The following is an 18,114-nucleotide window of genomic DNA, read 5'->3' as shown; positions in this document are numbered from 1 at the left end:
TCTATTTTTTATATGTCCCACACACCCCATCTTACCGAGCTCGATAGCTGCAGTCGCTAAAGTGCGGCCAGTATCCAGTAATCGGGAGATCGTGGGTTCGAGCCCCACTGTCGGCAGCCCTGAAGATGGTTTTCCGTGGTTTCCCATTTTCACACCAGGCAAATGCCGGGGCTGTACCTTAATTAAGGCCACGGCCGCATCCTTCCACTTCCTAGGCATTTCCCATCCCATCGTCGCCATAAGACCTATGTGTGTCGGTGCGACGTAAAGCAATTAGCAAAAAAAGAAACACCCCATCTTTTCAATGATAATTTCTGGGCCATTTGTTTGCTCACTTACCTATTTCTTATATGCTTTACTGTTTCAAAAACCGAGATACACTGCACCTCTAACATCGCTGAATCTTCTGAAACTATTTGTAGCACCAGAAACTTCTGTGCCTCCACTTACTATTTCATCACTACACTACTATCACCACACTTAGTGACGAGGTGTACTGATTACCTCTAAACATCGTTTCTTGGGGGAAAACGTCTTGATCCTAGACAATTTAAGATATACGTTTTCACAGAATTCAGCACATGTACACAAATCCCATACAAACCGACATCTATTCCCGCTCAAGGTCTCTATTCAGAGAACAAACAAATGAACTGTACATACAGTACTGCCAATACATATAGTGGAATATAAAAGGAGGTGACCTTCCTCGCACACAATGGTAAAAATTATTGTAAATTAAGAAAATCTAACAATCTGATTTTCATAAAACAAATGTTGATTTATTCAGATATGTGAGTGTAATCAGACCAAACTCTAAAAAAAAAAAAAAAAATCACAGATCTGACCACTTACGCTAGAAGGTCCCCAAATAAATTACTACCATGAGAAATAAACCTCTATCATTGCGTACAAACGACGATAGATTGGTATTTATACATACTTCTAAAATGCTGTTTGGTGTATTAAAATGGGCACAAAAGCATGTGAAGATATTTTGTGACCTCTTAGAAGGTATAGATACCGTTCCCTAAGACCCACGACTAACCAAGCATGATTTTAAGTCGCAGCTACTAATTAGAGGTAAGTTATGCCATTTCTCTAAGGCAAATTTTTTATGTGTGATTATTTCAGATTATATTATTGGACAGAGTTCATTTTATTTCTCCGATTGTAGCACGGATGAGCGGCTCAGACGGTTAAGGCGATGATTTCTTGAGCCCGTGTTCGCAAGTACGGTGGTATTTGAAGGTGCTCAAATACGTCAGCCTTGTGTCTGTTTTTCGGTAGATTTACGCGTAGAATAAAAATTCCGGCACCTTGGCATCTCCGAAAACCGTAAAAGTAATTAATGGCGCATAATACCAATAACATTCTTATTATTTAGGGGAAATTATAGCACATACATGATCCGCAAGCAGTACCTCTCACAGCTGTGTAGTAATGGAAGAATTATTTCTGTATACATTTTAAGCTGTTATGTTAACCTTATTTCTAACTACAATAGTGCGGAATTGAACAGAAGTAAGTTGACCACACTATCATACGGTCTTTCTCTACTGACCCAATACAGGTCTATAACATTCCACCAGGATTATCGAGATTTTATGTAACAATCATTACCAGAGTAGTCATCTTGAGGATCCATCCAGTGAATGTGCTTCTGTCAAGGTCGCACTGATACATAGCGGTCTTACGGCGACGATGAGATAGGACAAGGCAAGGAACAGGAAGGAAATGACCGAATCCTTAACAAAGATACTACCCCAGCATTTTGCTGGTGTGAAAATGGGAAAACACGGAAAACCATATTTGCACCCACTATCTCCCGGATGCAAGCTAACAGCCGCGCGCCCCTGACCGCACGGCCAACTCGCCCGGTGAAAGATCCCTAATGGCGTACCTGGTGTCACCTGACAAAATAAAATTAACTCAGGCATAGTACCCGTCCAGTAAAATTCCGCTTTAATTGCTAGGCAGCAGAACAATCCGATTATCGAAATTGGCAGGCAGACTGCCTACAGAGAACCCCTTTAGAATATACAAATATTCATTAGTTGAGGCCGTGTGATTATTATTATTATTATTATTATTATTATTATTATTATTATTATTATTATTATTATTATTATTATTAGGTTTCTGTTTTAAGAAAATTTCATCTTGTAATTTGTCCGCTTCTTGGACAAGAAATTGTATAACTGTTCTGAAAGGCAATGTACTATGCCAGCCTTTACGGACAATGGGAAGGGATCTGCCTCCGGACGGTAGTAAGCAGAATGAACTCCGGAAAATGTCGTGACTGATTTCGAACCACTACAAATATAGTACCGGTACTGAACATGTTTGAAGGGAAGTTTCATGATAATAGTGTGGGAAAATCTTAAGCAGAATTCGGAAGCCGCATGCAAGTTCAATAGTAATCTGTGCTAGACCAAAGACGAAGTAATTTTACTGTAGTAGTCGGGGAATCGCTGAAGGGCAGACGTTTAGGATCACATAAGGAGATTCAACGACATTATATTCAGTCTTCTAACCAGTATTAGGGTTTAAATTCTTACTTCATAATATAGTTTCCACGAAGCTACATTTAATGGCACACGAACAGTAGGACACAACTTTGTAGTAGCATTTAATATACAGACCGACAGGTGACCTACTTGACAACTCAATCACTTTCATGTGGTTTACCCGGTAATCAATTATGATGAAAAGCGTCGGGTTTTAAAGGCCAATAATAATGATTACGTATTTGCTTTCACCACCGATTAATTCGTGTTATTAATGTGTCAATTAAAGTCAAAAGTCACCACGAGTAATCAGGCACCTGCTCTTACCCTCACAAACATGATTGCAGAACTCTCACTACAAATGTCGATTGCTCCCACATATTTGGACCATTAATTACGAGGGTTTCACTGAATGTAACTTTTAAAATGAATGTCAAGTTTCATCCAAAGTGAACTGAGTAAATGTTTTCATAGATGATACGGACATTTATACCACGCATTACTTTTAAGTGACGAATGTGAAATGAAGGAAGTAAAATTCTTCTTCCGTCCATTTTACCAAAGCTTTTTGGGATCAAGGACGCGAACTGTGTCGCACCGGATTTGGCCATCTTTCACGACCGGATATCGTCCCAGAATACAAACCTATGTGGAGGGGTGTATTCACTGTTGTGTGTTTCTGAGGTGGTTGGTATTTTAGTGTGTGCCATGCACATAAAAAGGAATATACAGACCAAAGGACGAAAACCAGTCCCTGACTCAGAGGAATTAATTATACGTAGCTAAAATCCCCGACCAGGGATTCGAAACCAGGGCCCTCTGGACCTACCTGACCGTTCCACCAAAGAGCCAGACGAAGGGAGTACAAGTAAATAATGTAGTTGTATAGAGGTAACTGGAAGACAATGTGGATTGACGATGGAGAAGGAGCCCTCTAATCATATGCGGAACGTACAGCAAATAAAAAAATAAAGTAACTTGCAGGCCACGAAGCGTGTAGACTTGTTGTAAAGTCTGTTGAGTGATGTGAACTATAAAGTCAAAATATCAATATTTTTCAGATTTAATGCTAGAGGTGAATCAACAAAGTACTTGATATAATACGACGCTGACGTATCACTGTACTCTCCCTGTGCCTTAACTGTACACGAGAAAGAATGGGAAATCATATAGTTTTGTATGCAAAAATCGTGCTCTATTGTTTTATTGTTGGGAAGTATCAATTTTCCTAGTAATTTTTACTGTAATATATCTGTGGGGAGTAGCTCAGGCGGTAGAGCTTTTGGCTTCTGAACTCAGGTTTGCGGGTTCAAACACGGCTCAGTCCGGTGGTATTTGAAGATGCTCGAATACCTCAGCCTGAAGTCTGTATATTTACGGACAAGTAAAAGAACTCCTCAAGACAAACTTAGGCACCTCGGCGTCTCCGAAAACCATAAAAATAGTCAGTGGGACGTAAAGGCATTAACATTATTACAGCTTAGCCATGTTGGATATTATTACAAGGCTATATCAGTGAATCATCCACACTGCCGCCCCTTCAACTTCCGAAAGCCTGCTAGCCCTCTTTCGATGAACCCTTAATTTGTCTGGTCTGTCGACAGATACCCATCCTGTATGGTTGCAGTTAAGATTGGGCTTTATGCTTGACTGGGACGCGCAAGCCTCCCCACTGCGGTAAGTCCGCATGGTTCACAGAGGATGTTTTCTTCTTTATCACTGCGAATTAAAGCCAGTTGTGTTGATCTGGTTGTATATGAAAGACATTGTTCGTTAACGAATCACATACTTTACAATGACTCACGAAAAATCAGTGTTTGAAGAAACTAGAAGTTCGATTAGCATCGAAATCTGGAATGACGCCTGCAGACATGCCACACACATCCTGACTTTACTGAACCCTTGTCTTACCATTCCATCGTTGGTCGGCCACAGCTGCTACAGTAGAGCAATATTGACACCTTAAATCTTGGGGAATATTTCGGTCACGATCTTAACCAAACGATGGGGTTCAGAAGAGAGCCTGACTACTTGAAATGAGGGGCAAATATGTGTTCACTAACTTTTATTGAATTCTGAATGGCACAAAAAATTATTTTTTAAATATATAAATCCTCAGCCAAAAATAAATTATTAGTTATTAAATGTTTCAAACGCAGTCACATTGCATGGCATATATATTTTCTTTTACAATATCAAAGAATTTTCTTCGGAGAAAGTAGGAATCTCATAAATTAGTGGACAGCTAAACTGTAAAAGGGAAAAAGAAAACCTTAAAATTCGGGCACTTTTTAATCCAAAGGATAACTGAGAATTAATCCACATGAGCCGTGGAAAATCTGACCTTCAGCAAGTAGAACGCCTGTTTTCCTCTTAATTAAGGTTATCCACCAGTCGAATACCCTTTCGGATACGGAACACCCGCCGAATGGACCCTTAACCGAACCAAGTTGACTATCAGTTGCTTTGGATAGGTTGCGAAATATTGTTGGAAAGCATGGTGTTCACTACAAGTTAAACAAAATTCCACCATGTATTTGTCATTTCATGTCACCCTTCAGTGATAAAATAATCCCGATGCTAAAACGTACATCAAACAAACAGCTGTTCAGAAAGAACCAACAACAACACGATCCGAAAGGACCTTACATTACGTCATTCTGAAGGAACAAAACTGTGAAATAGAGGAAACACTTATTCATCACGCATTTAGAAGAAATGCCAAACACTGAAGTTAATTACAAAGTAGAAAATCACTTGAAAAAATATTATTATAAAACCGACTTTCAGGTTATGAATGGTTACGTTACGTTTAATAAAATTACAAGTCCACATCTATATATATAAAATAAGAGTTTTGTCTGTACATTGCTCAGAATTTGAAAAGAATGGTATTTGTGTATCGGTCATGTCCACAGTAACAAGAAAATGCATTTTTTTACTTTTCCGTAATGTCTGTCTGTCTGTCTGTCTGTCTGTCTGTCTGTACACGCATCACGAGGAAACGGCTGAAGAGAATTTAATGAAAATCGGAATGTAAAGTCGGGTGATGAATCGCTACAATCTAGCCTATAAATTATTTTAATCACGCTGAGTTAAATGGTAGTTTAGGGGAAGGCCTGAAATTTAATTCTCAAATATTTATGTTATTAGTTGTTGTGTCTTAATGAAAATCGCTAGACAAAGATGGGAAATAAGTCGCTACAATATAGGCTATACACGCTGAGAAGAATGGTGGTTTAGGGGAAGGCATATAATTTAATTGTCAAATATTTATTTTATTAGTGGTCGTATCTTCACGAAAATTGGTATGCAAAGTCGGGGAATAGGTCGCTATAATCTAGGCCAGGGCCATCCAAACAGCGCTCCCCGAGCGCTAGCGCTCTGGCCGCGCTCCAAGCCAGTTTTCCGAGCGCTTTGGGGAAGGTAGTGGTGGGAGAAGCTTAGCTGGCTGATCGAGCGGTCTGCCCGCCGCGCCGAAGAGAGCAGTCGATCTATCAGTCGTAGTCTAGTCTACAGTGATTCTATACATATAGTGTAGTGTCACTGTAGTCTAGTCCTATGCGCTTTGTTAACAGCGTGTAACTAAATAACTAAATCAGTTTCGCAGTTGTCATGGCTGAACATCATAAAAAAAAAAGAGTGGTGAAGCAGCAGCCTTCAAAGCAGAATGGGAAATTTCATTTTTCTGTACAGCTTATAAAGGGCATGCCAAATTTTTAGTGTGCCACCGAGATTTAATGTGTTTTAAAGAAGCACAATTCGGAACGGCACTACAGTGCCAACCACAGGGATGATTACGGTGATTTGACAGACGCCAGTTGCCAATCGAAGTTGGAAGAATTGAAAGAAAATTTCAAGCAGCACTGTTCTGTAAATATTATTGTTTTAATTTTTAAATGCTTGTTTTCAAACGGGAATGAAGAAATGATTGAATTATCTGAAAAATACTAAAATTGTGAATTGCCGTATTTTTGTCTGACAGATGATTGAGGAGAGAGAGGTTGGTGGACCCATTTTACGAACAAGCTACAAATATTCGCCGCGAATTGCCAAAGCTGGGAAACCCTTCACGGAAGGAAATGTAATCAAGGAGGAGCTTAATGGATGTGGCGGCATGTATTTGTCCTATGGAGCTAGTTGAGAAATTTGATAAAATCTCTCTTTCTCCACAAACTGTGGCTCGCAGAATAGACGACATGTCCGTTGATATGGAACAGCAATTAATGGAGAAGGCAGCAAATTTTGTATCATTTCCCATCGCCCTCAACGAATCAACCGACATTGTGGACAAAGCTCAGCTCCTTATTTTCATTTGAGGGGTGGATGACGATCTTCGGGTTACCGAGGATTTCCTAGACTTAGTAGCTCTCAAAGACACCACTATCGGTTTCGATATTTTCCAAGCAGTGGAGGGTGTTTTTGAGTCAATGGGATTAAAATGGGAGCGGTTGACGAATGTAACGACGGATGGAGCTCCTGCTTTACGTGGTCTACTCACGGGGTTCCTCAGCTATGTAAAATTAAACATGGCTGAGAGCAGTAGTACCCTAATGGCGGCGATCCAGTGCTTTATACACCAGGAGGCAATCTGTGCAAAAGTCACCAAGCTTAAAGACATAATGGGAACAGTTGTGCGAATGGTAAATTTTCTTCGGTCCCATCAACTCACGCACCATCAATTCAAAGAGTACTGGGCGAGTTGGCCGTGCGGTTAGGGGCGCGCAGCTGTGAGCTGGCAATCGCGAGACAATGGGTTCGAACCCCACTGTCGGCCGCCCTGAAGATGGTTTTTAGTGGTTTCCCGTTTTCACACCAGGCAAATGCTGGGGGTTGTACCTTAATTAAGGCCACGGCCGCTTCCATCCCATTCCTGGGCCTTTCTTGTCCCATCGTCGCCATAAGACCTATCTGTGTCGGTGCGACGTAAAGCAAGTAACAAAAGAAAAAAATCAGAGTTCTTGGGTGACATCGAAGCGGAGTATCCGGACATCCCGTACCATGCAGAATAAAGATGGTTGAGCAACGCGAAGTGCTTCATCGAGTTTTTGCTTGCGGAATGCAATAGATACCTTTTATGACATGAAAGGGTGGCCCGAAGTTCTTTTGTGTGATCCTAAGTGGGTGGCGGACTTGGTCCCTTTAAGTGACTTTACTGCCCATCTGAATACTTTGAACACTTCGCTTCAGGGCGACAAGCACATTATCTCCGATTTGGTGGAAAAAATTCAAGCGTTCGAAAGAAAATTGATTTTGTGGGAAAACCAGTTGCGTGCAAGGAACACAGGACATTTTCCACTGCTTGAAACAGTGAAATACGGTGTCGACTTTGATGAGTATTTGCAGGTAATTCGCCAATTACAAAAAGAGTTTGAAAAGAGATTTTCAGAATACAGAACTCCAAGCGGTGTTAGATGTATTTGTTCGACCATTTTCTCTTAGTGCAGACAGAGCTTCACAGCTATTTCAATTAGAGTTGCGTAAACTGCAGTGCAATGTTCGTCTTAAAGACCACTTTGTAATGTCACGAAGTTTAAAAGAATTTTTCAGCGGCTTTCCGCAAGAAGAATGCCCCCTTTTGTATAAACATGCATGTAAAGTTCTGTCAATGTTCGGCTCAACGTGCATTTTTGAGTGTTCCTTTCGGTTCTTAAGTTTACCAAAAGTGAACATCGTGCAACGATAAGCGATAGAAACTTGCGCAGTTGTTTAAGAATAGCTGTGTCCAGAAATATTGTAGGCCTACTATATTTGGAGATGATTGTTTGCTCCAAAAGTAAAAGCTCGTGAAAACGACTGACCAAAAGTCACTCAATGTCTGTACTATCTGTTCATATCGGTAAAACGTTGTTGAATTTTCCTCTCAGATATGTCCTAATTTCAGTTTTGAATAAATCACATTACTGTATTCTTTACTTAGCACTTGATTTCGTTTCCTGCATATTCCATACATCGGAGTACCTTTCGATTTTTAGATGCGGTATATTTTTACGGCAAAATAACCCTATCAATATGATGTCAACAAACCCACAAAAGCCGTCGGACGCAAGACTGTACGTACCGGTATGTATCTGGTCAGCGCGGTCCGAACATCGTCTGTCTCAGGTCTCCTCGCTGCCACACTGTAGTGGTGGTAGGGGAAGGAGCGCTAGTCTGACTGCCCAGTGCTCCCCGAGCGCGGGCGCGCTCTCGGAGCGCAATGGCTGGATGGCCCTGATCTAGGCTATCAATAACGTTATTCGCACGGAGTGAAATGGTAGTTTAGGGGAAGGCCTGAAATGTAATCTATATATAAAATAAGTGTCTTGCCTGTGCATTGCTCAGAATTTGAAATGAATGATATTTCTGTATCTGTCATGTCCACAGTAACAAGGAAATGCAATTTTTACTTTTCCGTAATGTCTGTCTGTCTGTCTGTCTGTCTGTCTGTCTGTCTGTCTGTCTGTCTGTCTGTCTGTCTGTCTGTCTGTCTGTCTGTCTGTCTGTCTGTCTGTCTGTCTGTCTGTCTGTCTGTCTGTCTGTCTGTCTGTCTGTCTGTCTGTCTGTCTGTCTGTCTGTCTGTCTGTCTGTCTGTACACGCATCAATAGAAAACGGCTGAAGGGAATTTCATGAAAATCGGTATTAATGTCGGATGATGAACCACTGCAATCTAGGCTACAAATTATTTTATTCACGTTGAGTGAAATGGTAGTTTAGGGGAAGGCCTGATATGTAATTCTCAAATAAGTTATTTATGTTCTTAGTGGTCGTATCGATAAACACTACATAACTAACATAACTTTAGTTATGTCGTAAGTTAGTAGTAGTTTTGTAAGAAGTTATTAAATTTCCGATCACTTACTGTATGTCTTGTACATTGTTACCGTACCGCATATAATCAGAGATATTCATGAATTTGGATTTTTGTTACCAGGTCCATATCAGCGCCGATTCACGAGGAAATGGGTAAACAGAATTGAGTGAAAATCGGTATGTAAAATCTGAGAATAAGGAACTACAGTCTACGATATCAATAATTTTGTAAGACACCCTAATATCACACTGTCGAAAGAAAACTAATGTGAAGGCCTGCAATATAGAAAGCTCATAAACTTTATCAACAATAACATTACATTGACCATTGTTTGTTATGATGTGCTTTTTGTCTTCTGTTTCCTCTCATCCCCGATAGATAGGATTACTGCAGCGTACCGAGATTTTTTCAATTTGCTTGACGTCGCACCGGCACAGGTAGGTCTTATGGCGACGTTGGGATAGGAAATGAATAGTGGTGTGAAGGAATCGGCCTTGGCTTTAAGGTACAGCCTGGTGTGACTGGTGTGAAAATGGGAATCCACGGAATACCATCTTCAGGGTTGCCGGCAGTGGGGTTCGAATCCACTATCTCCCAGATGCAAGCTCACAGCTGCGCGCCCCTAACCACACGGGCAACTTGCCTGGTCGTACCGACTGTAACAGCCTGCCTGTATATTGGCGGGAAGTAGCTGGGGCGTAAGATAATTTTCTTCTTTAGCATGCCATTCCTCTGGTTCATACATTTTCTGATATATCTGGTACGTAACACACTGGTTCATCATAGTATTCGAGCTATCCAATCCCTACTCTGAGGCACTGATTGGAATGAGTAGTGTGCATATTTAACGGAAACATGACAGGAGTGTTCACGGCAGTCTGCGACCTGGTTATTCCAGCTCTGGAACTTTGGACTCTTAGATCGGCACCGTAGTACTGTTCGTTGAAAGTGAGAAAGTGTGCGGTTTTTCATTTGATCGAGTATTTTATATGATAACATTGCTTTCAATCGCTACATTCCTACTGACGTTTCTGTAATGACCTATGTTCAATTCTGTTAGGAAAACCACAAAGTCAGTCTTTCTGAGAATCCCGTAGCGAAGCACGGGTACATCACCTAGTAGTAAAATATAACAACATTATAGAATTATTTCCTATTTAACAATGACTACCATCACAGATCCATCTACTTATTGTTTGTCCCAACACACTACCTACAAAGTTATCAATTAACCAAACTCAACTACGTATAAAAATGAAAGAACGACAAAGATTGAAAATAAAGTATATTACCGGCTGACGAATCGAATCCGCATTCGTAACTCAAGTCTCACACTAATACGTTGAGTGTCAGCACGCACACTACCAAAGCAAAACGGACGTCAGAACGACAGAACCAATAAGTCCGTAAAATAAAATAAAATACTGAAGTTCATTGAACTCAAACACTCATGGCGAACCGCAGTAAATTTTCAATCTCCGCTAGCTCAGTACCCAATGTTGGACAACCCTCGCCATTAGTGATTCCATAATCTTAGGTAAACACCTTCCAGCTGGTAAAGGGATGCGCACAAGCTTGGCCTCGTTATTACCGAGCTAACACTCTTCGCATTGCATACTACTGCAGACGCTACCATCGATCAAGTCGCTTCGCAAGAACATCTAATCTAAGACTTGAGTATGTACAGCTGACCTCCCAGACCTATCGTCGGGCTTACTTAACGTCCGCACACCCTGACACTAACCTCTATGTACACATACCTTCCTAATTCTATCGTTGAGCGTGAACTAGGACGTCTCATCATCAGTATATTCCTAGGATAACATGTGACGTCCTAAATCTGTTGTCGAGCGGAAACTGGGTCGTATACGCTTCCTCTAGCATATTTGGCGCAATCGTAATTTCAAACACACTCTGATATTTTTAGCTGTAAATCTGGTCGAAACTAATAACACACAACGAAACAAATCTTGCCACAGAAAGAACGCAATTCGGGAAAATGCAACAAGTCCCTATCTTGTTGCTAAAACGTAACATTGAAATATAAATAACGCGTGGCGAACAATCCACAACTCAAACACGATCTCAGCATGCTCAATGAAATTTAGAAAAGAATAATGACTTCCAACACACGTCTGACACTACTTGAATATCGCCCAACAATAATCATCACCATCGCAAAAATCCACACTGCAGTTTTAGGGTGAAGCCCTCAAATCGCCTACCGTCATTTTCCAAATATTCATCTCCATGACTATCCAGTGAAACGAAACCCAATGAATCTACACAGCCAAACATCTCGCTTTAATAACGTCCAATATCTCATCCCACAATGTTTCAGATTTGATGATAAATTACCGCCTTATAATTTATGAACTTTACTGATTGGAAAATTATCATTACAGTCACATAACACCAACCGTGTCTTCAAAATGCTCTTCTATCCTTGAGGTCATATTATTCTAATATTCATTATAGTGACTTTACGTAACTAGTCACTTGATTTTTACTACCAAGATTTACACTCTTCACCAGAAATCGTTTTTCACTTGGGATCTTAACTTGAAATTTACCGTGCTTCACACAATAATCATCTCGAACCAACTTTCTCCAGGTCTCAGATTTCGGATTGTTAGCGGAATATACAGCCTGGCACATAAATCTCACATTTTTATATACAGCCTGTCTCAAAAATTCTTCGGTCTCGGCAAATATAGCCTGTCTCAAAAATTCATTCTCATCGCCTTCTCAGGGCGGTATTATATGAAATATCCAGGCTTTATCTGCCTTCAACATTTCTACAACTCTCATCTCCACATATATAAATTCTTCGCTCTCAATCCATTTTCTTATATTTCAAGACTTTTCAAACCTCAAGCCTCTCGTGACAAACAACTTTTATAAATATATATTTTTATTTTACTGTTACTACAATTTTCGGACCTCGAGAATACAACACCACACCGTGATTTTCCATATCATCGACATACACGACGTCACAAAATTTTATTCCCCATGAATAAAACATAACTTTATCGGATTTCACTGGAATTTTCTAGACACCCGCAAACCATGTGGAACATACTTGTTAAATTCACTTTTAACATAGGAAAATTTTATCCCGCGGTAAACATTATTATTACTATTATTATTATTATTATTATTATTATTATTATTATTATTATTATCTCGACAAAAATTTCCTGAATTCGAACGATATTTGAAATTAAGACATTCGCCAGGACTACGTTATCGTTAGCACCTTCCTAAATTTCCTCAATTCGGACAATATCTCAAAGAATATTAACACAATATTTAAACTTCGCATTTTATAGTTTCTTGACGTGAATTTTACTACACTAATGATTTTCACACGCTGACCAGAAATATAATACCTTCGCCTGAGCATTACAAAATATCAACCCAACACACGCAGTGTAAATTGGTAGGGACAAACAATAATCTAACTACAACATTGATACAAAAATATTCACAGACCTGTGATCGCAGCCATCGTCCTGGATTCTGGCTGCATCTGGCCAGCAGACCTCGTATATTTAGCCTTCCATGGTTAAATTTACCATCATCTTCTCATACATACAACTTGAATTACACAACACTTTCCAACGCACTTTCAAACGTTTAGCAAGCGACGAACACTCTGCACAAATGACCACATCTACTGCGTTCACAAGACCGCTTCTTCCTTTCACCCTACTTAAAAGTCCAGGTGTTCCAGCAGATAAGAAACCAGACCCTGTAGCTCACATCCAGACTCTAACAAATATTATACGCACACACTGAATACAAAGAGAAACTCAATTACTTATTCATCCAAACATCCAAACCTTCAAAGTTCCCATTAGCGGCAGCTCAGAAAATTTCTATCATCTTCCATTCTAACGGTATATTTAAACCATAGACACGAAAATGTAATAAGTTATTTGGAGACCAAATTTTCACACTTTTCTGCTGACGAATGACGCGGGCTCCTCTGCTTCAGTAACCAGACAGAGACTGTGTAATGTTCGAAGGGAGATTTCTTTTATACTCTATGGGGTGACGCCACTCACACCATGAAGCTTGATTGCACAATCTGCTAATTCCGCGTACAATAGACCAATTTTTCTGAAATTTGTTCCATAACTTTGGACAGACATACGATTTATTACGGTGTTAATTTCATATTGTTTCCATACTCGCAACGGGCGAAATAAATTATTTCTGCCCCGGCGTTTCGCGGGTTTTCTTCATCCATCGACCTTGGCACGTGTCGTTAGTTCGGGAGCAGGGCGCGAATTCTTCTCTAGACTTAACTGCATTTATTTTTACCCTGGGGGTTCTGTCTTCCCATAGGGTTTAAGAATAATTAAGATTCTTTATTTCTGGATTTGCTGTGTTGCCAAAATCTCTCGTTACGAAGAATTCCTTGAATTTGAAAAATTGTTGAATATTCGAAGTCCACCGGAGTGTTCCGGCGTTTCACGAGTTCGCAGCTTGCTTGACGCGAGTAGCTCGCTCTCACGAAACAGAGAGGCTCTTGAAATGCAAACATGGCTGCTCTCAAAAAAGTAGTTTGTAGCAGAAATAAATATTGGGAAAATTTAAAAAAAAATTTCTCATCGTAGAATTATGGGTTCATTACAGAGAAATAGAAAACGAAAGAGAGGTACAGAGGTATAATATAAGCGTAATTAAAGAATTCCTACAACAATATAGCTTTGATTTATCAATTTGAGTTACTAAATACAGCACATACCAGAACCGTTAATACCACACATGTCCCCTTGAATTCATGCATGCCTGAATTCGTCTTGGCAAACTGTCCACTAGTTCATTAAGGAAATATTGATCCTTATTGTCCCACTCCTCAATGTTGATCCGGTGCAGATCCTGCAGAGTTGTTAATGGACCCTAACGTCCACAAAGAGCCTTCTTTAATTTATCCCAGTTCATGTTCGGGCTACGCGGCTGCCACTCTAGTCGAGCGATTACGCGATCACGAAGAAATTCATTAACGAGGACAGCACGATCGATACGTACATTATCGTCCATGAAGAAAAATTATCCTCCAAAATGTTGGCGATACCGTAAGAGTATTTGTGGTAAGATGTCGTCTCTGTCCCATTTAAACTTGGCATTACCCTGCATGACTAGGAGTGGCGTACTGTGGCCCCACATAGCTTCAAGGAACTATCACCTTGCTGCACGTGCTGGGCAGAGAGTTCGGGACATGAAGCCTGGCCAAATTGCCTCCAAATACGCTATCTACGATCGTCAGGACGAAGGATTATTCAACACTCATCGGCCCAGTCAACACGGTCTTACCATCAAGGACTACGGTCTCCCGGAGGAAGAAAATCCCAAGCCAGTCCCAACACAGGGAGGCACGGGGGGAGCCAGCAATGCATCGTGGCCTTGACGTACATCCCTAGCCACCAGAAATGACTGTTTGCCGCCAAAATGACAGTTGGGATAAACTCCAATTTGTTTGCATCGCTCCAATTTCTCGCTACTAACCAAATCGTTTAAACATTTTAGTTTTTCATTCTGAGTGTTGATCACAGAAAGGATTGTAAGCATTAGTTTGTTAGATTCCGTCGAAAATACATTACTTTAAACGAATTACTGGGATTAAGTCATACGTAGGAGATAGTTGTTGCCTCCACGTTAATTTATATCTACTTGATGTCATCCACATGGATTCAATGACAAACAAACGAACTAAATATATAGACGATAAATCAAAAACATAATTTGAAACCGTTGGTGTTTACGTGATCTCTTTAGTAGTCTACTGTTACGCACAGATTTAATGTGTACCTATCCAGATGTGGTTTTCACGTTAAACTCAGTAGAACCTAGTTACGCTATTATAATCAATGAAGTCTGAAGTTTTAAGAATACATAAGGATATAAAATTTCCATTTCATCATTGATTAAAAGAGAATTGAATACAAGTAAAAAATGTCATAGTGCTTTAACCATTTATTCTCGAATACATTACTAAAACAGACCTATACTCCAAATCCAACGCATCTCAAAAGGTTAAGCATTCAAAAGCATTTTTGTAATAGTTTAACATTTTTCCAATTAGATAGCCGTAAATGCAAGTGCACTGGCAATACTCGTTTAAAAATTTTATCCGTGTCGGCATATATTGGAACTAAATCAATTCACGGTTGCTTTCTCCTGAATTCTGATCCAACACTTCGTGACGTGGTCTTAGTTTACAAAAACTGAATTATTTTGCAATATAAACTGGAGGGGATTGAGAAATACACATTTCCTCCGTCGTTTCTTTTTCTTAGGAGCAGAGGTCAGTCGTGGGTTGGAAAAGGAACTGTCTTTAGCGTGGAGCGTATGTTGGACATGGTTAGGTAGAATTTGGAGAGGCCTGACTGACCTTGTGTGGACTAATCGTATACATGGAGAAATCCTGCTGCTTTGAAATCTGAACTGTGTGTTAGGACACGGAGATTTTTTTTTTTGCAACTTGTTTAACGTCTTACTAACACATCGAAGATTTTCGGCGACGGAAGGATGGGAAAGGGCTAGGATTGGGTGTTTTTACTGTCTCACGCATAACTGCAAATCACATACCACTCACTATACTCCACCATAATAGCAGTCAATTTCCCATACACGACAGATGACTCACACCCTCGTCGTAGCGTCTGCCTTACAAGGGCTGCACCAGGCTAGCAATAGCCATACGAAACATTTATCTACAGAGTAGAGGCTGAACTGCTGAATTTCACATTCTGGTCAATGCTGAAGTGAAATTTTACACCTCTAAATTCACGTGGCGTTACGTAGGTCATCCGAAATTAAAAACCCCAAAATTATTCTGGGTGAGTCCAGTGACGTCAAAAATAGCTGGAATAAGTTGAAAAAGTTTTTTTAAGCGAGCACTAAAACGCCGTCACCAGGCGAGTTGGTATTGCATTTAGGGGCACGCAGATATGAGCTTGCATCCGGGAGATATTGGGATCGAACCACACTGCTGGCAGCCATGGAGACGGATTTTCGTTTTTTCCCCATTTTCACACCAGGCGAATGCTGGGGCTGTACCTTAATTAAGGCTACGGCTGCTTCCTTCCCATTCATAGGCCATTCCTATCGCATCATCGTCATGAGACCTAACAGTGTCGGTGCGACGTAAATCAAATTGTAAATAAACAAAAATTTAAAAACTGCCGTCCAAATAATCACTGATCGTGAGACTCGTGATGCAGGGATAGTGTGATTATCTCTTACCCGAATGCGTCGAGATCAGTTCCCAACCAGTCCAAGGATTTTAATTCTGGACTGACTGGTATGTGATACGCCAATAGTGGTCGCGAAACCCAAGAAGTACCGCCGAGCAAGTCATTAGACTGACCGAGGGATACTCCAATAACTATTGGCCTGCGATTAAGCAACATCCACCGAAGAACAAGGGCAAGGACTGTTTCCCGCATAATTCTTATAGATTTGGTTTAGACTGCAAGGGTCTAAGGATGACAGCGTTTAATTTTATTGGCGTAGTGTACAAGGAAACAAAAATCAACTTTAACTTCTGGGAATGTTGATGAAAAAAGAAAATTCAGCAGAAACTTACGTGTAAGTGTCTTATGAAGAGTGATTACTCATTTAAGGTAAATAGGTCTGGGCCCAAAAGAGCAAGGAAATGACTTTCACTTGAGGACTGATTACGGTGCCAGGGAAATGGTAAATTGTGGAAGCATGAAGATTGTTGGCAGCAAGGGAAAGCGCATGTTCATTTGTGGAAGATGCAGCCTGTTAAATTAAGATTTAGGAATCTGGGTCTGTTCTTGTTGACCACACTACTGTATGAGAGAAATTATTATAATAACTTCTTTACAATTTGTTTGAAGTCACACTGACACAGATAGGTCTTATGGCGACGATGGAGTAGGAAAGGCTTAGGACTGAGAGGGAAACGGCCGTGGCCTTAATTAAGGTACAGCCCCAGCATTTGCCTGGTTCGAAAATGGGAAACACGGAAAACCATCTTCAGGGCTACCGACAGTGGGGCTCTAACTCACTATCTCTCGGATGCAAGTTCACAGCTGTGCGCCCCTAACCGCACGGTCAACTCGCCCGGTTGACAGAAATTAAAAGTTACCGCTGTGTACCCTGATGCCTTACTTTGCAGAATGAATAGGGTCATGCGGTCATGCGAAGTAAAATTATGTGCTGCGTCTGTCTTTGCTGATACTGAAAGTTATGCTTTGTAAAATTTGATACTTACGGACATCTCTAAGTACAGATCTATTCCAATTTTAATAAATACTACACATTTATGGGAAAATTATAATGAGATAAATATTTCCTCACATATTAGTCCCATCTACACGAAATTTAAGTTGAATAGCTCAAGCTGAAATAGCGTGGAACTTCTGTCCTAACAGAACAAATATTTCTGAAACAACGACTCCTTTTAAAACTGGTCCATTTTCAAAATGTTCCACGTGTGAAATGTTTGGTCCATTACTTTCACACTTAGTTATATAAGTTAGAGATGTTAAAGGTATAATATTTAGTATTGCTTCTGGTTTTAGTGCATTTCTTTTATTTGTAACAGAAAATTAATATATATATGGAATAGTTTCATTCTTTCTTTCTTAATCTGCTTACCCTCCAGGGTCCGTTTTTCCCTTGGACTCAGCGGCAGCGTCCTGGAGCTTCAGACTCTGGGTCGGGGGATACAACGGGGTAGGATGACCACTACCTCGCCCAGGCGGCCTCACCTGCTATGTGGAACAGGGGCCTTGCGGGGGGGATGGGAAATTGGAAGGGATAGA

This window comes from Anabrus simplex, chromosome 2, assembly GCF_040414725.1.
Source record: "Anabrus simplex isolate iqAnaSimp1 chromosome 2, ASM4041472v1, whole genome shotgun sequence".
Taxonomy (NCBI): domain Eukaryota; kingdom Metazoa; phylum Arthropoda; class Insecta; order Orthoptera; family Tettigoniidae; genus Anabrus; species Anabrus simplex.
This window is presented reverse-complemented; position numbering follows the sequence as displayed.